Raw genomic sequence first — 24,514 nt, 5'->3', positions numbered from 1 at the left:
AAGTTCATACTATACAGACTTTGGGGTAAATCTATAGAAAATGGTGCAGCGCTGTGGAAACTTTAGCAGCGCCGTGCTGCGTCATTTAAAATTGCAAGGATGAACCATACTTTCAAGAATACAGTGCACCCCTGTGTTTTACCTTGCTCTAAAAATAGCTGCCTAGCGCCAACACAGACACCCGTGCGCCATAGTGCAAGGGTGTTTGTGTTGCAGGGAATGGTTGTTTATGTGCAGAAAGAGACACCTTCCTGCACATAAATAATCTTTAGAGGTGATTTGCTCTTTCTATGTGTGCTGCAGAATGCAGCAGACATAGAAAGAGCAACAACAATCTAACATCTGCTTTTGCATGGAGCCAGTTTTTGCCGCTGCCTCTGATTTACAGATCCTTTTAAATCTGGGGCAGAGTCAAAAAGCAATGGGTGTTGAAGTGGAACTCCCACAGCAAAACCCATTGCACTTCCCTTTCATGCAGAAAACTGTGTGAAAGGGTATTAGATTTGCAAAGTGGCACCACGCAAAGTGGCTTAATGCCGCTTTGTAAATCTGATGTGGGGCATTGCCCTAACGGAACGAATAAAGAAAAGTGATGCTCCTGTGGCACAATTCCCTTGTAAATATCCCCCTGAGTTTACTCATATTATCAGTAAATGTCAGTTCAGCTAGTTCACAGTAATGCATCTAAACTACTTAACCTCCAGAGTTGGAAATGCTATTGGTAACCTCAAAGATGACCACTCTGATTCACAAGGAATTCATGGACACCAATCGTACCCCTTCGTTTGGCACTTTTGCATGCCAATGTTTTACAACGAAGAGAAACAATATTATATTTTCAAATATTTATTGTAACCATCTAATCCTTGTACATAAAACATGGCCTGTGTTTATTAGACAGCTGAAACACATTGTTATAAGCATTATTAGAATAGTGAAAAACCCAAACAACTCAACCATGTTAATTGTTACTAATGTTACTCCTATCTATCAATAATACTCCTACTCTAGTAAGAGCATGTTGGGAGTGCCTTTTTGCCAGACCCTGTTGAGTTAGTGAGAAATATGTGCAAACCACCATCTAAAAAGATGCTAAGCTAAAAAGGAAAACTAAACTGGAGACTACATATAATCCCTATAACAAGTCAGGGTTCGGCATTATAAAATGAGCTTTATGCGGGTTCTCTGACAGAGCCACTGTCTGCTGTCTCTGGCAGACTTGCATGGGTGACTTGTGTGTGCCAAAGGATTCAGAAATATATCAGACAAGAGAGTTCATGAAATTCATGTGCAATGAAGATGATAGATGTACCCCCACAATTGATCAAATTGTGGAAACCTTGCTTCCAGAGAGATGGTAGATTTTCCATACCAATAACCTCCCGGAGTTGTGCAGCCAGTCATTGTGGGTGGGAACATACTTAGGGGCATATCAGCAACAACCGGCGATAATTATCGCTAAGCGCACTTAGCGCTAGGATAATTATCGTCGGGTAATGTGGATTTTTATCGCTGAGATAGCATGTTATTAGCAACGCTTATCTCCTCAGCGATAAAAATCCTGCGCTAACTGCCTAACGTGAGATTACCGCTGGAAATCCAGCGATAATCTCACGGAGTGTGGCGTTAGCTTGCTGATAGGGACTCACAAACTTAGCCATGATATCCATCTTCCATAGGAAATCATGGCTAAGTCAGTCCTGAAGCAGGCGTAAGGAAAGTAGCGAAAACAGGGGTTATCGCTACTTTTCCTGCCGCTATGCTTTATAGCGCGGGGCTTGATGATATGAGAAATGTCGCTTAGCCCCAACCATGTCATTCTTCACTTCAAGTTCTTGTAGTGAAATCCATCTGGAGTGCCTCAATGTCTTCTTTGAGGCCGTAAAAAAGGCATCCATTTATGCGTAGGTGAGCGGGCCCTCAGTGCCCATCTGCCCAGAGTAGGAGGTCTACACCTCAGTGTTTTTGGCTCTTCAGGCATGTTGTCTCCTGTGTCATGTTGAGAAGTAGATCTCTAAGGGAAGTGTCTTTTATGTCTCTGGGTGGACATCGCATGGGTAAGGCAATTACTGAACCGGAGGGACAGGTACGCATTTAAGTGTAAGGGGCAGAGTGGGTGCTCATCTATCATGGATTTGTCTGGCACCTCTCAGCACAGGTCAGTGTGTCCTTTCTCATTCAAAGCAGTGGGTTCCATATACCAATGCCAACCATGGTCAGGGGGAGACTGCGAAGGGCATCACCAGCAAGGTGACCGCCATGTTGTCCTAGTGCTGTGAGCATTGGAGGCTTGCTCTTCTCTCTGGTGTGTCGTGAGAACCAGCCTGCTCATGGCTGGTTTAGGGTCATCCCCCAATGGATATCCGCACAAGAAAAAGGTGCAGGGGACCACCAGGGCTGCTGTTCTTGGTAGTCGGGGGTGGGGCACCAAAGGAATGCTCCTACTTGATTGCCGTCATGTACTGAGTTAGGAATTTTTAAAGAATGAAGTGTAAAATGGCACCCAAAATCACAAAGCGCCAACTGCCAAAATCACAAAGCGCAAACTCCAACCTGGACCAATTCAAAGTCAACAGTTCAGGCTGACCGGAATGGAGTGCAGGTCGGACTCAGCCCCAGGTTAGTCCAGCTGAAGGTTTTACTTTCTCAGGTTCTGTGCTTAGAGTCCTGTTTCCATTGGAAAGGGCTGCAAAGAACAAAGGAGAGTGTCACAACAGGCTGCCAGCATGGTGTGAGGAGCATACTGGGCATCTCAGATGAGTGGTCTGGATCTTCGCATTGGTGGCCCCCTGCAAGGGGTTGATTTTGCAATGTGAAGAAGCGGGCTGGCAGTGCTTCACAATGAGTGGCACAGTCTTGGTGTTAACAGGCCCATTTTGCGGTCATAAAAGCCCAAAAGCTTGATTTCAGTGTCCTTGAGCCACACCAAGGGTCCAGAACCTGAAAGGCACTACTTGGGGATCAGGAACCTCCTGCATCTGGGACCAGGAGCTTTTTGGGTAACCGGCTATGTCATTGAGGCTCAGATAGAAGGCAGGCCGACCAGCCCTTGAAGTCACTCCAGGGTCCTGGGTTCAAGATGAGGTTGACGGTCCAGTTCTTCCTCCCCAGGCAAGAGAGCAGCAGGTACCAGGTCAGCACAGCAAGACAGTAACTCCTTCAGAGTAGCAGTCCAGAAGAGTGGCATTCTTTTTAGCAGCACAGCAGTCCTTCCTCTTTGCAGAGTTTGTACAGGCCCTGATGTTTACTGAAGTGCTGGTGCTTGAATTCCAGTATTTATACACAGTTGTGCCTCTGTAGTGGACAGAAGCTTCTAAAGGAATGCCATTGAAGTGCATAGATGCCCTGCCTTCCTGGATTCAAACAAACTACAGGAGGGATGGGACACTTTGTGTGGAGACAGGACACAGCCTATTCAAGTGCGCCCAGCTTCTACCACCCATGCTGCCAGTGATGTCCCATCCAAATCTCCCCATTGTGTGTGGCTGTCGATGAGGAATGCACAAAGCCCAGCTGTCAGCCACACCCAGTCGTGTGACCCAGAGACAGCCAGTAGGCATCAAATGGCTATGGCATGAAAATGCCATATTTCTAAAAGTGGCATTTTCAGAATTGCAATTTAAAATTAGATGTCACCATAAGATTTTAAATTGTGATTCCAGAGACACCACACATGAAGGGGTTACCTGTTCCCATTTGAAAATTACAATTGTAACATTCAAAAAGGCAATTCCAATGTTATTCTTTGGGAGAGGTACGCCTTGCAGTAGTAAAAAACGAGTTTGAGTGTTTTTCACTACCAGGGGCCGTATTACACATTCTCACTGTTTGCACCCGGTGCACCTTTCAAAAGGTGTGCCCGTCGCAATTAGTGATAATATGCCCTATTATGGCATATGCGCTGCGCCCAGGGCAGCTGCGAGTTCGCGCTGCCCCCAGGGCAGGTCAATCATGTGAAAACACGGAGCAGCTGCTCTGTGTTTTCACCGTGAAGGCAGCACCCACCTGCACTTTCAAAGGAAGTTAGCGATCCCCTTGCAGGTGGGTGCCGTCAGTGACTGCACTCGCCTGCAAGGGGATGTCTGGGGGGTCCAAGGGACCCACTTTACCCCCTGCAGAGGGCTGCTGCCAGGAGGCACACTGACGGTGCGCCAACTTTTAAATGCCGCACTGTCAGTGCATCTCCTGAGGGCTTCTTCAACTCTGCACCGGCCTCTGCAATATGGCGCAGAGTCAAAGGGATTGCCTCATTTGCATAGGGCACGCCCCTATGCAAATCAGGAAACACCCTCTGTTGATAGTACAAGCATCTGAGTCCCCTTCTATAATATCAAAGTGTCCTGGGGGTGCAAAGTGGGTGCAAACGCCCGTTGCGCCCCCGGGCCACCACCTCTATACGGCCCCAGGACCTATAAGACTTAAGCGTGCATGTGCTACTTTTTAAATGCATTGTACCCTGCCTCCTGGGCTTTCCAGAGCCTACCATATGGGCGACTTACATGTATTAAAAAGGAAGGCTTGTGCCTGGCAAAAGGTTTACTTTGCCAGGTCTAAATGGCAGTTTAAAATTCCACATACAGAGGCTGCAATGGTAGGCCTGAGACATGTTTAAAGGTGTGCTTAAGTGGGTGGCACAATCAATGCTTCAGGCCCACCAGTAGCATTTAAATTACAGGCCCTGGGTACATGTAGTACCACTTTAATAATGATTTATAGGTAAATTAAATATTCCAATTGGGTGTAAGCCAATCTAACATGTTGAGAGGAGAGAGAACAATCACTTTAGCACTGATCAGCAGAGGTAAAGTGCTAAGAGTCCCAAGGTCAACAAAACAAATTCAGGTAATATGAAAGGAGAGAACGCAAAAGGTTTGAGTCTACCACCGGGTGAATGGGTTAGCCCAGATGCACAGTGACACTACTTCTTCATTTTCTATTCTCAATTTGGGAATCCCATGCTTCTTCTCTGATGCCTTTAACATCCCAGGCTACTGTTCCTCAGCCCAATCACAGGAAATCTGTCATACTGTTTTTTAGTGATCTCTCTGACTTGGAATCCCTTGTTATACAAGAGGTGATATTTATCTGCTTACGTGGTCTCTTTTAACATCTCCCTGATATGTTTTTACTGATATGCTCTACTGCCCTAGACCAGAAAGCATTTCCTGCAAATAAAAACACAACCCACAGCTCACATCTCTTGCTAAAGGAACCACATTATATGTCATCTCATTGCAAGATTTAGAGAGATTTAGGACTGCAACATTTTTTTTCTAACAATCTAACATACATATTTCCATCATATTTCTGTCTCAACTGGGCCCATTCTTTTGAAATATCATACTGTATTTCAGAGGCCTTCAAAATTCCTTCACTGTCACTAATTCCCGGGCTCTTTATATGATCTTTTAACATGATAAGTAGTACTGTTTCTATTATTGCTGGCACAAAGGAACAGGAGACAGCCAGAATCCAAGGCCATTTTTTAAACATTTTTCCTTGTGGTCTCAGCCATTATGCTTAGGTTACAAGTACATCAGGGCCCTTTACCCCAGTCTTCCTGGACTGCTGGTTGTGGACAAGGAGGTTTCCTAGACCTTACATTGTAGCCTGTTTTTTTATTAGAGAAGCAGGCAGCTTTTACTTGAAATTGTTGATCTGTTGCTGTGCCAATTGAACAGTGCACCCAAGCAGCCTGGAAGGGCCTGCAACACCTCGAGATAAAGACAACACAGTACTCTGTTAGTTCCTTGCAGTACTGTGGTAGCAGAGCATCAAACATTGGTCATGGTAATGGAGGCTCGATGTATTAATTCAATCAGGATACCCCTTATTGCCTGCAAAGTCAATGGACGTGCATAAACTTTCCACTGCCCCCAATACTGCTTGATGATGTGACCAGTACAGCTTCTGCATCATCCCCAATTTGGATAACAGATTCTAGAATTGTGCCCCATCTGCAAAGATGGGACACAATTCTAGAATCTGTTATCAGAGTTGAATCAATTTTTTGAGGAACCATTTCGTAATAGCTTATGCATTTCAGTTCCCTTGCTCGGCCTTCCAATTCAGGAGGTTATCAAAGAGTCCATAACAAAATAGTCTTTAATGGAAAAAGTAATTGGTAAACATAATTCTACCTGTTCTCTCCTCTGTTTGCAAATATCCACCTTAGAACCTATAGTGTACATCATATGGGGCAACCCATGGGTGCTCATAGTATGGCCCACGGGCTGCCAGTGGCACGGCAAGCCTTCCTTGGCGGCCCGCGGACCTTTCAGACATCGTACCTGTGTTTTATTTTTGTTAAAGAGTGTCAGCAAACACCGCCGGTTGCAGCAGCGCGGACTCAAGATACTCAGCTCTATGGGGGCTGGGCAATTCCAGCTTTAGTCAGAGTGGAGATGCAGGGGCACTAAGAAGTGACATACAACAACGCCTCATTAAAAAGTAAAAGGTCTTTTAAAGACCTGTGAAGTACTCGGGTGCGGCTGTGTGTGTGCCCCGGAAGCTGCCACACCTGCGGGGTGAGGTGACAGCAGGGTGTGAGAGTAGGGTGCCAAAGGGGGGCTTTGATCTGACAGCTCGGGGGTGAGAGTCAGAATTAAAGCCAGCAACAGATGTTACCCCAGGCCCAGTGGTGAGAAACCAAATTGGATTTTACATTACACAGGGAGAGAGGGGAGTGGGGGGGCTGTCTCTGGGCTGGTGACAGAACGTGTAGACACAGCACTAGTGCACTGTCCGAGGCACAGAGACAGCTAGAGACAGAAACAGACAGAGACAGAGATAGACAGAGAAAGACGGAGACAGGGACAGACTGAGAGATAGAGACAGAGACAGATAGAGACATATAGAGACAGAGACAGATAGAGGCAGAGACAGATAGAGGCAGAGACAGATAGAGACAGGGGCAGACAGAGCTAGATAGAGGCCGGGACAGACTGACAGAGACAGATAGAGGCAGAGACAGGGGTAGAGACAGACAGCGATAGAGAGAGACAGAGAGAGAGAGAGAGACAGATATAGAGGCAGAGAAAGAGGCTGGGACAGATAGAGGCAGAGACAGAAAGAGGCAGAGACAGACAGAGACAGAAAGATGCAGAGACAGATAGAAACAGAGACAGACAGAGATAAAGACAGAGACAGACAGAGACAGGGACAGACAGAGACAGATAGAGGCAGAGACAGGGGCAGACAGATAGAGGCAGGGACAGACAGAGACAGAGAGACGGAGAGGCAGACAGAGGGAAAGAGACAGAGGATGACATAGGGAGGGGGAGAGAGGGAGACAGAGGGAGACAGAGAGAGGGAGACATTGAGAGAGGGAGACAGTGAGAGAGGGAGACAGAGAGAGAGGGAGACAGAGGGAGGGAGTCAGTGGGAGACATAGGGAGGGAGAGGAAGACAGTGGGAGACAGAGGGAGACAGAGAGAGAGAGACAGATGGAGACAGAGAGAGAGGGAGACAGAGGGAGGCAGAGGGAGACAGAGGGAGGGAGTCAGGGGGAGACAGAGGGAGGGAGAGGGAGACAGACAGGGAGACAGAGGGAGACAGAGGGAGGGAGACAGAGGAAGGGAGACAGACACAGGGAGACAGAGGAAGACAGACAGAGGGAGGCAGACAGAGGGAGAGAGACGGAGGGAGACAGAGGGAGGGAGACAGAGACAGACAGAGGGAGACAGACAGAGGGAGGGAGACAGAGAGGGAGACAGAGAGAGAGGGAGACAGAGAGAGAGGGAGACAGAGGGAGGGAGACAGAGAGAGGGTGACAGAGAGAGAGGGAGACAGAGGAAGGTAGAGGGAGACAGAGGGAGGGAGTCAGGGGGAGACAGAGGGAGGGAGAGGGAGACAGAGTGAGACAGACAGAGGGAGACAGACAAGGGAGAGAGACAGAGGGAGACAGAGGGAGGGAGACAGACCGAGGGAGACAGATAGAGGAAGGCAGACAGGGGGAGATAGAGGGAGGGGGAGAGAGGAAGGGAGAGACAGGGAGGGAGATCAGGGAGGGAGACAGAGGGAGGGAGACAGACAGAGGGAGGCAGACAGCAGGAAATAGAGGGAGGGAGAGAGAGGGAGGTAGAGAGAGGGGGAGACAGAGGGAGGGAGACAGAGGGAGACAGACAGAGAGAGGGAGACAGAGAGAGAGGGAGGCAGAGGAAGGGAGACAGAGGGAGGGAGAGGTAGACAGAGGGAGACAGAGAGAGAGGGAGACAGAGAGGGAGGGAGGGAGTCAGAGGGAGGGAGACACAGGGAGACAGACAGAGGGAGGAGGGCGACAGACAAAGCGAGACAGAAAGAAGGAGACAGGCAGAGGGAGACAGACAGAGGGATTCAGAGGGAGGGAGACAGAGAGAGGGAGGGAGACAGAGAGAGAGGGAGGAAGACAGAGAGAGAGAGGGAGAGAGCGAGAGAGAGAGGGAGACACATGGTCACATATTTTTTTTTTGCTCTAGCTCCGCCCCCCTCTCCCACTGACCCCGCCTATACCGGTGCGGCCCTCGGCCACAAATCACACTGTAAATTTGGCCCCTCAGAGAAAGTTTGTGAGTACCCATGGGGCAACCTATCTATATTGTGCAGTACAGAAGTAATTCCTCTTTATATCGTTCAAATCGAGGCTGTGGGACACTGAGGGCCCGATTCACAGAACTAACTTAAGACAAAATCCTAAACGTACTACCATTTTCGTATTCACAGAAGGCACTTACTCATTTTGGTATTCACAGAAGACACTTACTCATTTCGGTATTCACAGAAGTTAGGTGTCCTAAGTTTAGGACTCCTAAATGCCTTCTGTGAATACCGAAAGTCTTAAAATTATGATTTTTCTCAGTTTAGGAGTCCTAAAGTTAGGACTCCTAACTTTACTACTACTAAACTGAGATAAATCCTAATTTTAAGGCTTTCGGTATTCACAAAAGGCATTTAGGAGTCCTAAAGTTAGGAGTCCTAACTTTACTACTACTAAATTGAGAAAAATCCTAATTTTAAGGCTTTCGGTATTCACAGAAGGCATTTAGGAGTCCTAAAGTTAGGAGTCCTAACTTTACTAGTACTAAATTGAGAAAAATCCTTATTTTAAGATTTTCGGTATTCACAGAAGGCATTTAGGAGTCCTAAAGTTAGGACTCCTAACTTCTGTGAATACCGAAATGAGTAAGTGCCTTCTGTGAATACTGAAATGAGTAAGTGCCTTCTGTGAATACCAAAATGGTAGTAAGTTTAGGATTTTGTCTTAAGTTAGTTCTGTGAATCGGGCCCATACACTCTGAAACTTACAATGTAGGAATGTCATTTTTCTAACTATAGAGCAATTGTACCTAATATGTAAATGCATTACACATGTGGACAATGTGTTGCACATTTCATAGGGACCATTTTGATGACAATAGCAAACCCTGCATGCTATATTTTGTGCACATCAGGTAATGTTTAACATGATGAAACACATTCCAGTGGGATGAATTATCTTCAACAATTGGTAAATAGCATTTGAGTTTAAGATGGTATGTCCTTTGTTAAACACCAAGATGATGACAAAGCAAAACAATGATTTGGGAACTGAAAATTGATCAAATGCATTATTTTCTTGGCATTGAACCGTATTTGCAGAACATCGGGAACCTGTAAAACTCCACAAGGTTAAGGTGGAGCTTGAGCCATGTGCAACAAAAGGTAATAATGGGGAAAAATAGAAAGTCACCAAACCCTCTTCTTATAGTGTATGTTTAACATAGGACATACATTCAGAAATGACATGTAAAAGCCACAGAAAATGTATGCAAATATTGATTTCTGTTCCTAAGCGCTAAGGTATCTTTCATGATGTGACCAATGCATAACATAATTTGTGTGAATACATTTCATGTCGAACAGCTACTTTATCACAGAACACTAGTGTGGTTCCCTGGAATAAAGTAAATAACAGAAGGTGCAACTAGGCAGCCTTTCTTATCTCGTAGGCTAGAACAATCTTAGAAGAGAATCAGCATCATTATAAATTTTGTGAAATGCCCAGTGCCTTTGAACACATAAAATTGTTTAATCTCTTAATATAGAAAAATGTGAAAAAAGAAATAGACAAGAACACTCTGTTATAGAGCATATACTTTTAAGCTGGGAAAAATACTTTTAAGTGACTGCATTGGTAAATGCTTACTGTTGTTCCAAGTCTTGTCACTAGCCTTGTGTCCTAAGCACTGAACTCCTTCTCTTCAACACTGCTCCAAACCTCTTCACATGCTATTGACTTTCACCTTATGGATTTAAACCATCCATTAATTTGCAATTAAGAGCTACAACTCATTCATGTACTTCAACCAGAAATCTTAAATATCACCTGCCTTACTCTCAATCTCTTATAAATACAAGCCTGTTGGTCCTACCAGAGAACACTGTAAAAAGCATCCTGCACAAGTTTACCCTGTATGCCATTCCTTAAATAGTTCTGAATGGGTCTGTCAGTGAATGCACAGCATCTGAGTGGGTCTGCCAGTGGATGTCTGAGTCTCTGAGTGGGTTTGTCAGTGGGTGTCTCAGACTCTGAGTGGGTCTGTGACAGGGTGCATTACTGTCTGAGTGGACTTGTGAGTGGGTGCATGAGTCTCTGAGTGGGTCTGTGACTGTGTGTCTAAGTCTCTGAATGGGTCTGTCAATGGATGTGCCAGTGTCTGAGTGAGACTGGGAGTTGGTGTCTGAGTCTCTGAGTGGGCCTGTGACTGGGTGCATTAGTGTCTGAGTGGGCAAGTGAGTGCTATCATGAGTCCCTGAGAACGTCTGCGTGTCGGTGTCTAAGTCTCTGAGTCGATCTGTCAATGGGTGCATCAATGTCTGAGTGGGTCTGTGAGTGGGTGTCTCAGTCTCTGAGGAGATCTGTCAGTGGGTGCATCAGTGCCTGAGTTTATCTGTCAGTGGGTGTCTCAGTCTTTAAGTGGATCTGTTAGTGAGTGCATCAGTGTCTGAGTGGGCCTGTCAGTGGGTGTCTCAGTCTCTGAGTGGATCTGTCAATGGATGCATCAGTGATTGAGTGAGTCAGTCTGGGTGTCACAGTCTCTGAGTGGGTCTGTGACTGGGTAAGTTACTGTCTGAGTGGGTTTGTGAGTGGATGCATGAGTCTCAGACTGGGTCTTTGAGTGGGTGTCTGAGTCTTTGAATGGGTCTGTCACTGGATGTGTCAGAGTGGGTCCGTAAGTGGGTGTCTGAGTCTTTGAGTGGGTCTGTGACTGGGTGCATTAGTGTCTGAGTGTGCAGGTGAGAGAATGCATGAGTCTCTGAGTGGATCTGTGAGTAGGTGTCTGAGTCTCTGAATCGGTCTGTCAGTGGATGCATCATGAGAGGTTGTGTGAGTCTCTGAGTAGGTCTGTCAGTGGGTGCATGAATCCCTGAGTGGGTTGGGACTGAATGTGTAATTGGGTGCATTAGTCGCTAAGTGGGTCTGTGAGTGAGTGCGTGAGTTCCTGAGTGGGTCTGTGAGTGGTGTGTTAGTGTCAGTGTGAGAGTGTGAGAGTGTGACTAGGTGTATGAGTCTCTGCATGACTCTGTTACTGGGAGCATGAGTGTCTGTGAGTGAGTGTGTGAGGGTCTAAGTAAACTGAGGGTGAGTGTGTGAATATATGTATGTTTTTTTCACCAGTATTCACTGGGACTTCACAATATTTGCAAAATCATCATGATGTTATACCGGGGGACGACCTGGAAGTCCTGGCGCATTGGTAAATATCGCAAGTGGTAAAAAAAAATGGACTTTTGACATAACTAGTGTTATTGACATCCCCATTTGTCAAACATGGAGTCAGAGTACCTCTACATTAACCCCTTATATAAGCTTTACCATGAATTTTCAGCCCCTAATCCATAAAATGGCAACCGCAACTTCCTCTACACATTGCGACCAGTCAATAACTTCATTCTTGTTGGCGTGCGCATCCGCTATTAATCGCAAAATCATCGGTAAATGTCCATGGCACAGAGAAATCACTAACTGTATTCTCTTAAATTTCCCAACAACTACTGAACAGATGTACATCAAATAACAGAAAGCACAATGTGTGCGTGCGTGCATGCGCGAGCGTGCGTACGTGTGGGTTTGTGGGTGTGTGGGTGTACTTATGAAAGTAACAGACTTTCTGCAAGAAAATGAGCAAGGATTTCTAACTTCAGATCTGAAGAAAATGATGACAGAACGATGACAGAAATTAACATGGGCACAAAAGTGATACAATACTCAGCAAGATTTTAAAAAGTAGTATCAAGAGCCTTTAAAAAAAAAAAACAATATGAGCTGCAGGACAACAAGATGTCCAGGAGTTTATGATGAATGCTTTCAGTCAGTTAGAAAATAAAGGAATGACCACTGAAAATAGTTCACAAATAAAGTGGTCCAATAAATGAAACTGATGTTTTGCAAGAATCGTTTATCTATATTAGTTTTCCAGAGGAAAGTGAAGTGTAGTTACTAACACTGATAAAAAGTGAAATCCACAATGTTGCATGCATAAACTGCAGAATAGGCGCTTAGACAAACCTAAGGATTAAAGGAGTTGGCAATTATCTTAATCCTAATATTGCTGAGTTGGAATGAAGACGGGACTAAAAACTGAGATAAAATTATCATTTTCAACTGCAGTCAGATATCTGTCGATGGCAAATCAATTACAACGGGAGTCATTAGAGTACAACATTACCTCAGTTCACAATATTCTTTTTCTGAATTACTTTGGCTTGATTGAGTTCAATAATGAGAAAATCATAGTAAGAGATTGCTTACCCGGGAAATTAGAAAATGCATATAATATGCTAATATAGAATTTAAAGTTCATACCGCTCAATAGTGTACATATATTGTAATGTTGCATATGAAGTTACTTGACCAACAGCGTCTTAATGTCATCTAATCTAAGACTTAATTTATAAGAGGGCTTTTTAAAATACAAATATATTATTTTCCCTCTTACAAATGAGTTATGTGATGATGTAAACAACCAGATGCTTCCACTTAGCTTCAAATTGAGCTGCTCTGCATGATATTGCACCTGAGAACCCTTAAAAAGCACCAGTTAAAAAAATTATTTCTTTTTGACCAACGTGAAGCAGACAGTGATATATAGAGAACACTACTAATTGCTGAAATGTCCTTCGTATTACTTTTATTTGCAGTCAGTAACCATTTAGTAAAATATAATGAGAAGAAAGATAAAAGACAAATACAATAAGACAAGGGGCAGGTATGTTTTCAATGTATTTCACGAAAAAAGTGAGATAAAAGGTAAATACAATAGGGCAAAGGGCAGGTATGGTTTGAACGTAGCCCACTGAAAAGTCACATGAAAATGAAATTGCTAATTTCACAGTAACCTTTCAAAATATGAAAATTCACTATAAAGATTCAGTTAGAAACTGAGGGGTATATTCACAAGAACGTGTGATAACTACCGCAAATTTCAGTATCACAGCAAATCGTGGGAAAATAATGAAGTGACAACGTGGGATTCACAACAAGGTGGTAGGATGCGATAGCAATCAGATAACACGGACAAAGTCAGCGTCTAAACCAACACCATGCCGCAAAAATGCAAAACGCGAACACGAACAAACATGCGATGAGGCCAATCGCGGTACAGAAGTCAGCGAAGACCAGCCACAGGCCTGCAAATCCCACGCGTCTGGAGGAACAATGCACAATAAAGGAAGAAAAAAAAAGCACCAAAACAATTCAAACAGCGTAGTAACATGGATGCACCCGGACCGAGTGCAGAGGACAAGCCAAACTCCACAAGCCCCACAGACAACCAGCCAGGAACCCCATGTCCGGGGAAGGGCAAGGACAAGAGGAAGAGGAAGATGTGGTTCAGTCTGCAGGAAGACCGGATCATCATCACGAAGGTGACCCAACACCATCAACAACTGTTCGGCACCTCCACTGCGTCACTAGCAACCCAAACAGAAATATGGCAGACCATCGTCACCAACGTCAATGCAGTCGGAGTGTCGAGGAGGTCACTGGAGGACATCAAGAAGAGCTGGCATGATCTGAAAAGGCAGACCAAACATAAGCTCGCCACCAACAGAGAGGCAGCAACGGCGACTGGAGGTGGGCCTCCTGCGACACACGAGATGCTGGATGAGCTGGAGCACATGGTGGCTAGGGGTGGGCGGAATTTACGAAAACGACTTTCGCAAATTATCGCGAAAATGTTAAAAATCTCCGCAAACAAGCGGAAATATCGCGAAGATGCGAAAGTTTTTTTCCGGCATGTTCGCGAGATTTTCTGCATGGTTGCGGGTCGCCAACTTACCGATGTGGTTGCTTACGGGCGCGGCCATCTTGTTTTCAGTTGTCTTGCGGTGCATGATCGCGAGAAAAAAGACGTGATCGCGCGACGCATGACGTCACTGCGGACGCGAACTGTCGCGAGACAGCGCAAATGGCTAAAACAATACAACATCCCATGGAGAACGCGACCGGATCGGGAAAACTTGTCGGCAAACGCGGGGATTCAGGTAAGGCGATCGCGCGCGCGCGCGAGAATGTATTACTTTACAGCGCGAGCAAGAACCAAATTATCGCAAAGCTGCGGAATGCGGAAATTTTGACATTTCCGCGCTCTCCGCGGAACGCGGAAATGCCAAATTATCGCAAATTCCGTGAACGGAACGGAAATTTTGCCCAGGCCTAATGGTGGCCACAGTCAGCAGTGAGGAGGTAGGATGGGGGGGGCTGGACACAGCACAATACGACCTGACACAACAGCAACAGGGTGAGTAACGACCAGGGACGGGGGGACGAGGGGAGATGGGCACAATGGCACACATGCACAAGTATGCATAGCACACTGCACACCCACAATGACCGTGGAACATGTCCCTGATTGGCTTGTCACACTGCAGTACACATCGAAATTCCAAGTAGGCCACCACCCACAATGTGCACAGAGGGCCTCTCCCTATCACCGACATCACAACTGACCCATGCACATGTGCTGAATCCAGCAAAGCAGCGGCTCTGTGACCCACACTGCAGGTCCGATAGTATGGCAGCGGACAAAAAAAATGACATGGCCCACGAATCAACATGAAGGTAGCCCAGTGTGGATCACATCCGCAAAGGAGCAGGTATCACTCCGACATGTCCACGTGCACCCACAGCCCATGCCCTACGAAACTCGCAGCAGATGAACAATGCACCATGCCACAAGATCTGTCCGGGAGCACATATGAGCCAAGTCAAAAGCAAATCAGGCCCCGATAACCACACACTTCTAAGGCACTCCACCTCAAAGGGAGAAGGCCACACGAAATCAGAGCTGCAGGGGCAACTCCCCCACAATGCAGCACACACACATAGCAATCACAGGACATCAGCAACGATGGCAACATGGTACAATGTGCAACACCAGCACCACAGGACCGAGCTCACAACATGTACTGCTCGAGCATAGTAACTGTACACTCACATCTGGCATTGCCTGACACAGTGTGATGATAATGAACGGGTACTACCACACATCCGTCATGTATTCGGAAGACACAGTGACTGACATCAAATAGCCGGCTCCTCCCAAACAGTCACAATGGACATTGGCATGCAGTCTGAATGTAAACATCTGAAAATCAACAACATACATGTGAAACTCTGTTAACCTTCATGTCCCCTTAATATTTCAGAGGGACAATCAACACCTACTGCAGAGCAGAACACAAACCCCATCATTGATGATGTAGATGACAACCTGCACATATGTCAAGATACCCTCCAAGGGATACTGGACAGCCTCTGCAACCCACCCCCAGGAGCAGGGCAGGCCAGCTGCCTCGAGGTGACCCGACCACCTGCACAGACCACACAGCAGGAAACACACCCCACCACGGCTGTCTCCCAGGACCCCCAAACAATACATGGAGAACATACAACGTGTGTGGTCTTCCAGGTGGATTTTTGGCTGAACAGCTGTGGGTGGGGTTCGAGCTCATGAGAGCCAAACTCGATGCCATACATGGGTGTCTGAATCCCATCAGGGACCACGTACAGTCCCTATTGGACACCCCCTCTCCGCACCATGCTCAGCCACAGATGACTGCAGCAGGAACATTGAGAGACACAGCTCTGACCCCTGATGTGTCCGTGGCACACAGTGATGCTGCCCCATCACCTTCGCAGTCTGATGTGCCAGTGGAACACAGTGATGCAGCCATCACCCCGCCACACACACCGGACACAGAACCTGTATCAGGGGAGTAAGAAGGGGTTGTGAACTACTGCGTGAGGAGGGAGGCAGTAGCAGCCATCACCGCCGTATGGCCTGTCCCTGCCTGGTTATGACCTATGCATCGTGGCATGGGAAATACCTCCTAGTGACCCCCAGAATACTCTGCGGCTTTCACCCGGACCCCGACACGGACTGCCACTTCGTCACCGCAGGCCAATTACACAGCTATCTTGCTGCGCACTGCACTCTCCCTCTTCCCAATAACTGTGCAATGCCCAAAGGACTCTGGTTGGCCCACCACTGGGCTTCCATGTGATGTGTGCTTGGATGGCCATGTACAGCCCCAGCACTGTCAATAACCTGAATGTGAATAAAACATTCGAAATCACACAGATGTGTCATCACTATGTTCACTCACGTATGGAGTTGTGGATGGATCTAGGAACAATGTTAGCACATGAAGGTACACCCTGGTACCTGACATCCATGCGCATGTGTATCCCTGAGACACATGGCCAATTGTCTGACTGAGGAGATGAGTATTAGCTGTGTCCCCATTGCACATCAACAACAATCTCTCAAACCCCAACATAGGCACACGTCCATGTACTGAACAGGGCTGTGCATAGGACTGAGCCAAACGAAAGCAGGCCATGAGTGGTGTCCTACACCACATGTGACATCAGAAGTTCATGTTGCATACCTACTCACACACAGCTGTGTGGACACATCCTGTTGTGATATATGACATTGCTCAACATGGGCAGAGGTTGGACACCATACTCATATTACTGTGGTCACGTAAGTGCACATGATGTCCAGCAACAATCCAAAAACACTGTCTGGCTCACAGAGGTGGAGCTTTCCAAAGGGACACACCACCATTGCATATGCGTCAGTCAGTGCCTCCCTGTGTAGGGACGATGCTCATTGTGGCACACAAGTGAACAATCCCAACAACACACCTCACAGTTAGACACCAGTGGAGTTGCATTTACTTTATTGGCATGTGGGTGTCAGTACGGAGGAGGCAATGGCCACAACAGGCAGGGACATGCTTGAGACACTTACACGCAGCACGGGTACATGTCGAGGTTCAGGAAATGTTGGGGCTAATATGGGCAACTATCATCACGGATGGCTACGCTCTCAGTCCACCTTGCCTTGCTGGATGAGTAATATTTTGTTTGGCGTTTGATCATTGCCCCGTGTGAGGGGGCACGACTCACTGCCCATGTGATCTGCATGTTGGTCTGCCTCCGGAGAGCGCAGATTGTCTGCTCTGCTGACGGTGATCAGGTGTGACGGTCCGACAGGTTCACATGTTGTACTACATTGCCATGTGTGTGCTCTCCCCCGGCAGTGTGTACGAATTGGCAACTTTGCCAAATGATGCTGTGTTGCACCGTGCATGGACCTGCTTCACCTTGCACAGGTGTGTGTACACAGGCATTGTAGCACACACATGCATCCAGAGTCCGGACAAATGCAGACGTTTTCAATGTGGTGGTGGGATCTGTGAGCATTCCCCACAATGCAACAAGTTGTTGGGACATGTGCTGTGGGTGCCAATCGGATGTGGCTGCAGGAACGTTGTTACTCGTCCATGAATGCCCGTGCAGCTTCATGTGCAATGTGTTCCGATAGTATGTTGTTATCGTGTTCAAGGAACACCAGGGTGAGCCAATCCATTAAGTGGTCTGGGCAGGTGTGCTCCGTCCACGCCGTTTCACCAAACCGCAACACAGCCCAATAGGGGAGTGCCTCTATTTGGTCACTGCACACGAGGAATTGTACAATCTCCCATGTACAATTACCAATACATAGGCAGTATGTCAGGGCATTCCATGCATGGCTGTCTCGGTTACACTCTTGTTCGTGATACAACGGGGGATGCAGACACAGGTCATAGTCCAATTCATCAACAGTTGTGTTGGATAGGCAGACAGCCATGGGACACTCAAATGTGCATGTTCAGCAGTGGAACCAGGGCTGGACGCAGTTGATGTAGGCAATTTGGAAGCTGAGCCGATAACTGATCCGCAGTACTGCCAGTGGCACTGCACCCAGTAAATGCAGCATACAAGCACAGTACTGTTCCACGTGACAGGGGTAGTGCATGTGCCCGGTGTGGCCTGCCATTGCGTTGGTGTGTCTCTTTGAACCGGCACTCTTCTAAACTGTGGCAGTTGTGTGGAGGATATGCCACAGCTCTGAGCAATGAGTCAAATGTGTGTGCAACGTTGGGGAAAGTGTCTTTGTGATACCGTGTGTGTCAAGGTCATCCCATGCGTGGGTACCACAGGCAGGGGCTTCTGTGTGTGGGGTGTGGATGAGTCTTATAGTTCATTTGCGGAATGCGTGGTGTGGGAGTCGTACCCGTATGCCATGGCATCTCGCTCAGGGTGATCCAGGCACATCCTGGACCATGGTCAGAGGTGTAGGTGTCCTCCCGCCTTCTGCATTGGGACAATGGAGCTTTCATCCCTGATGTTTGTCTGACTACTACTTGCGTTTTAGGGATGTGATGTGGCTTTGGCACTGAGATTGGGACCCGGCCTCGGGTTCATGGTGTACGGATGGCAATACACGCACACATGTTGGCATGTGGAGCCAGGTGGCTGAGAGGCCTTTGGCTGCTTGTGCATTCTCACTACGTCTCTCTCCCTCGCTCTCTCCCTCTCTTTCCTTTGGTGGGCGCATGGCACACCTTCTTCTCTTGGATTTGGTCTTCCAGGCTGTGTGCTACGGATTGTCCTGTGAGGAGCCGCAAGGGCTCATCCTAAGGGTTGACTCAGCTTTTTTCTGTATGGTGTTTTTTCTGTTGATGATTGCATTGCTGTTTGACTGAGGCTCCATTTTCTGGCCACACAGGTCGGTTGAATTACCTACTTGTGTGACATCAGGCAAAATGTTTGTATTGGCTTTGTAGTGTTGGTGTGCAGTTTCTTTGTCCGGGGTTGGGGGTGGTCCCAGGGAGGGGGTGTGTGGGGTGTTGCGGGCCTGAGTGTGGTGTCAGTGGGTGTTGTGGCCCTCTTGGGTGTCCGGGCCACATGATGTGTGGCCCTTCCGATGTGGCCCTGGACTGGTCTCCCTTTTGTGGTGCTGGCTGCCGTCCGACTTAACACTAGGTCAGAGCAGGTGTATATTTCGTGGTGCTAATGCGCCTTATCAACGTTTTAGTGTTTTTATCGCCGATGTGGCTGCTCGTTGAAAATGTTGTGGTGTGATGTTGTTGCGGATTTTGGCACGGGAACGACCACTCTGCATCTCATTAGCGATAGTTGCGGTGATCCTCTGTGGCAATGTTTTTTGCGGCTGCTATCATGGGTAAACTGGTGCTGTGGAATGTTAGCACCAGCTTGTGAATGGGGAGATACATTTAGCACGACTTTGGCTGCGATAAAGTGCCGTTAATTTGGCGATAGCTCCTTGTGAATATGCCCCTGAGTTATAGTTTCGGCTCAACATTATAAAACCTCTAACATTCACCAGATAAAGTTTGCAGGGCAAAGTATAATTCGCCAGCTACCCATTTGTGCTACACATGACATTATTAATGACATCACTGTAGATATTATTAATGACATCACAACATCCCACTGACATCACTGATGACATCCCCGTAATATTAATTATGTAAGATAAACACTGTGAAATAAACACACATACAGAAAAACATAATAGATAAGACCATGTAAAAAAATCGGAGCAAGCACTGATACCACAGACACTGTCAGAGACAGAGGAAAATAAAACCCACGAAAATAGGATTTTAAAATCTGAGAAACAGACAGAAAGCAAGAAACAGAGAGAGGTATATATATGCAAACAGTGGTAGAGAATCAGAAAGTCAATATTTGAATAATGTAACACAAGTCAAACAAGTCAGGGTAATAAAAGAATGCAGACATCAAAAGAGTAATGTGCATAACTAAACTATATGTGATATCATAGTGCAAGGCAGTGTGCAACTTATGGTTTGCGTCACAAAGCATAAATGGTGAAATTGAGAGGGTTTCACTGTCGAACCTGAATCATACTATTACTCCGTTTCTAACAGTTTTTAGTGACAAGTTTTAATGGATTCCTCATAAATGAAATACAGCACTTTGGAAGTGGTGTTGAAGGTTTAACTGAAGTGTAAAATACAACAAAAAAGCGTATTTATTTTATTGATTTTTGACATTTTTTGAAAAACAGTAAAATCTTAAACACTTCCACAGTAGTGTATTCCTTTTATATATAACCCAGAGGCAGTCGCCAATAGGTAGTTATAGTTAGGTCAGAGTTTCCATAGGAAAGGCCATTATTGTTTTGCTTATATCAATTGTTTGATGAATCTTCACAAAACTTTCCATAAAAGTGCTCTTTTTTGCCTAGTTTGTGCAAGGAAAATTTTGGGATAAACCGTTAAGCAGGAGTCGAGCAAAAGGGTGTGCTCCCAAAATGCTAAATCCCCATGCATTTTTTTATAGACTTTTTAAAGAAGCAGGAAGACAAAAATTGCTGAACGGAAATACGCCAAACTTGGCAGGGAGCTGGACCTTGATCCATAAAGCGGGCTTTTTGTGATTTGATGTAAATCCGTTCAGCAGTTTTATGTGTGGTTGATTGTCACCATGAGCTTGGTTACTCCTGAAGTGAATTGTAGAGTCAATGTTGCACGCAGCAGAAGCTTGCTTCACCTAATGGGGTTGTATGTGTAATGGCATTAATGATGATTTATATTATTGTGACTTATTTTCTACTTACTTTCATACCTCTAATGCCATACTCCTTTATGGATTAATGTGTACAAAAGTAGCTTGACCGATGTCATCAGTGATGTCATCTGTGATGTAATCAATGTAATTTGAGATGTCATTGGTAATGTCATCAATGATGTCATAGAACGAGTCATGAGTGATGTAATATGTGAGATCATAAGCAGTGTATGGCAGGGGCACAATTTATAGTTAGCGCTGCTAAATATAACTGGCGATTTTCTGGGTTTTTTCAATTCAAAGGATTACTTTGGCTCTGAAATCTTCACAGAACTATGACATCACATTTGTGAATATACATATAAAATATGTGGTAAATATATGGTCTCTGTGTGAGTGCAAAGTGAGCTGGGTCTCTGAATGCGGGGTGACAGGTGTTTCTATGTGGGTCTAGGGTGAAAGGGGCCTCTGTCTGAGTGCAGGGTAATGGTGTCTTAGTGGATGATGAGTAGAGTGTGTTTGAGAGCAGGGTGAGAGGGCTTTCTTTGTCAGTGCTGAGTGAAGTGTGTCACTGTGAGAATACAGGGTGAAGGAAGTGCTTGTTTGAGTGAAGGGTGAGTGATGCACCTGCATTTCTTGCCTATGTAAATACAGCCTGAGCGATTTGCCTAGGTGAGCACAAGATGAGTCTTGTGTCTGAATTACTGCTGGTGTATGTGCAGAGTAATCAATGTGCCAGGGTGCAAGCAGGGTGAGCCCTCTGCCTATGTGCAAAAAGGATGCAGCACATTTTTCTCAGACCGAATGGCATTTCCAATACTTGCCCTATTTTTGTAGTATGCAGCTTGGCTGGTATGAAACAGACCTAGAGGAAAACAGCCAACGAACTACTAAATCAACCACACAGAACCTTTTAACATTCTGTGCACCATGTGAAAAGTTTGTGAATTTTACAGAATCTTACCTAGAAATGGTTAATCTGCTATTTTTTTATTATTTGAAATACCTTCTTTCAGTATCCAAAATCTATAAAACTCGTGTCAGTTTCAGAAAGGCACATTCCAATACTTCTTGAAACAATCTTAATCAGAAAATGTTATTGTGGTGATGTGACTGATACATAAGAACATCATGATGTCATGTAGAATGTTTAATGGTTCTGCTCGAGGGTTCTCTGGAGAGCAGTTGGGGTCTGTGTAGGAGCTGTGCTGGCTGGGATGGCTCTCTGTACTTCTTAATAAATACTTCACTTCAAAAGTGTTCAGGAGCTCTCGCCTCGTCTTTACAGTGGCGACAGAGGACGGGATGCTGATGCTGCCAGTATTGCTACTCGTCTACATGCGGCATTAATAAGTACGTCTCTACTACTGGTATTCTAGTCACCCAACTGTGAGTAATTTTTTTTTTATCTCACCCTACTTGGTCAATTGTACAGAGAGCCGTACCCATTTCGTATCCATTTCTAACTCTGGGATAATTGCCTTCGTGGGATTATCGTTACTGTAAAGAATTCACGTCATTGGGGTTCAACACGCTTCAATTTTCGTTATTGAAAAGAATTCACCTCATTGAGGTTCAACGCGTTTCAATTTGGGTTGAACTGTGCTTATCCTGGGCGAAAAAGGAGGAAGAACGCCGCGTTAAAGAATGCGTTTTACCTTCTGACTGTCGTCCTCTTCGACTGTCATTGCTGGGAGCCGGAGGTGTTCATCCTTCTGTCGTCTCCTTCATTTGATGACGTTGTGGAATCTTCACCAAAGCACAGCGATTGACGCCGACGTGGATTCCAGAAGCTACGTGCGAAGTCTATTCGGATGCCGAGACGCTCTGAACTTGTCAGCTTGTAACGTTACCTTTACGGCGGCCATCTTGGATTGGGGATTTCCTGATTACTCGTAACTCTTGACACGACGTAGTGTTAAGCTCAGAGTATTGAATTTTACCCAAATCGTTTTTTTTTCTTCTTCTTCAAGATCATATTTTATGAAGACCTGCAATTTAGACAACGTGCTAATTAAATTATATATTTTTTTTTTCTCTTTTTCACCATACATTTTAACTCTGTTCAAGCACCACCAATGCTGCCATCTAGTGGATAAATTTTTTTTTTTTTTTTAAATCATTTTTTTCACATCTGTATTTGCTACTTGTTGTGAGAAATGTCAGTTTTGTGTTTCTTCTAAGTATAGCAAAACTTAACATTCTCACTTTCTGCCTTCTTGCGGAAGTAGTGAATTGGCAGAATATATATTTTTTTTTTTCTCTTTTCTTCTCTACTCTTCTCTCTTTTTCCTTCTTTTTTTCTTCTCTTTTAATCGTTTTTCATCCTACAGTACAGGGTTTACATTGACGACATGCAGAGTGTTATTGCACCAGCGCCTTTTCTACAAGAACCTGGAGATCCTCCTTTGGAATGGAAGTTATGGTTCAGATCGTTCAAGGCATACTTAGGTGCGATTGATGGACAGAGATACAGGCCTGAAAGAAAAAAGAATCTGATGTATTACCATCTTGGTGTTGAAGGACAAAATGTGTTTGATCATCTACCTCCCTATGATCCACCTGAAGGTGAAGACCCTGACGAATTTCAAGCAGCAGTTGCACAGTTGGACAAATACTTCACGAAAACAAAGAATATAGTAGTACATAGATATAAGTTTTTTACGAGAACACAAAAATCTGATGAAAGTATAGATACTTTCATTACGGCATTAAAAGTTTTAGCTTCTAAGTGTGAGTTTCAAGACTTCACTTCCCAACTAGTGAGAGACCAACTAGTTGCACGTTGTCATTGTAAAAAGATACAAGAAAGACTACTTACATGTAAAGATCCTACCTTGGACAAAGCTGTAGATATTGCTAAAAGTATTGAAACTTCAATGGATGATGTTAAACAGCTTGAAACTGCTCTGTCTAACTCTTCTATTTCAGGTGCTGTCTCGACCAAGCATCCTGGCGGTGCTAGTTCTACCAAACCGCCTATTCCCTTGCATGATAATGCTTTTAGAGGTAATGCTTTTCGTGAAAACATTAGAAGACCGGGTATTTTTAGGGGTGGTAGATCTTTCGGGCAGGATAGGCAATATAATTCTAGGATATATTGCTACAGATGTGGTTCCTCTTTACATGTTTCTTCTTTTAAAAATTGTCCAGCTATTAGTCAGCAATGTGGGCAGTGTGGAAAAATGGGACATTTCGCTAAAGTCTGCATGACCAGCAGGAGAAGAAATGTTAGATGCGTAATTAACGAAGGAGACAATGTTTATGATGAGGATGTTATCAGTCAAGAATATATTGTAGTTGTTAAGAATCCTAATGAAAAGGGGCAACTAAACGTTCCGGATCCTGACGTTTTGGTTACGATTGAAACAGATCAAATTCAGCTTCTAGTTGACACAGGGGCTCGTATCACTATTGTAGCACAAGAGAAGTATCAAAAGTTCTGGTATCAGAAACATTTATTACCACCGGATGTGCTCACAGTAGCATTTGATGGTAGTAGAATTGAATTGTTAGGGTACTTCTGGGCTACTATCAGTGTTTTGGGTGAGACCATCAAGGGGAAGGTATATGTTGCTAAGAGAGGGATCAATGTTCTTG

This window comes from Triturus cristatus, chromosome 8, assembly GCF_964204655.1.
Source record: "Triturus cristatus chromosome 8, aTriCri1.1, whole genome shotgun sequence".
Lineage (NCBI taxonomy): Eukaryota > Metazoa > Chordata > Amphibia > Caudata > Salamandridae > Triturus > Triturus cristatus.
This window is presented reverse-complemented; position numbering follows the sequence as displayed.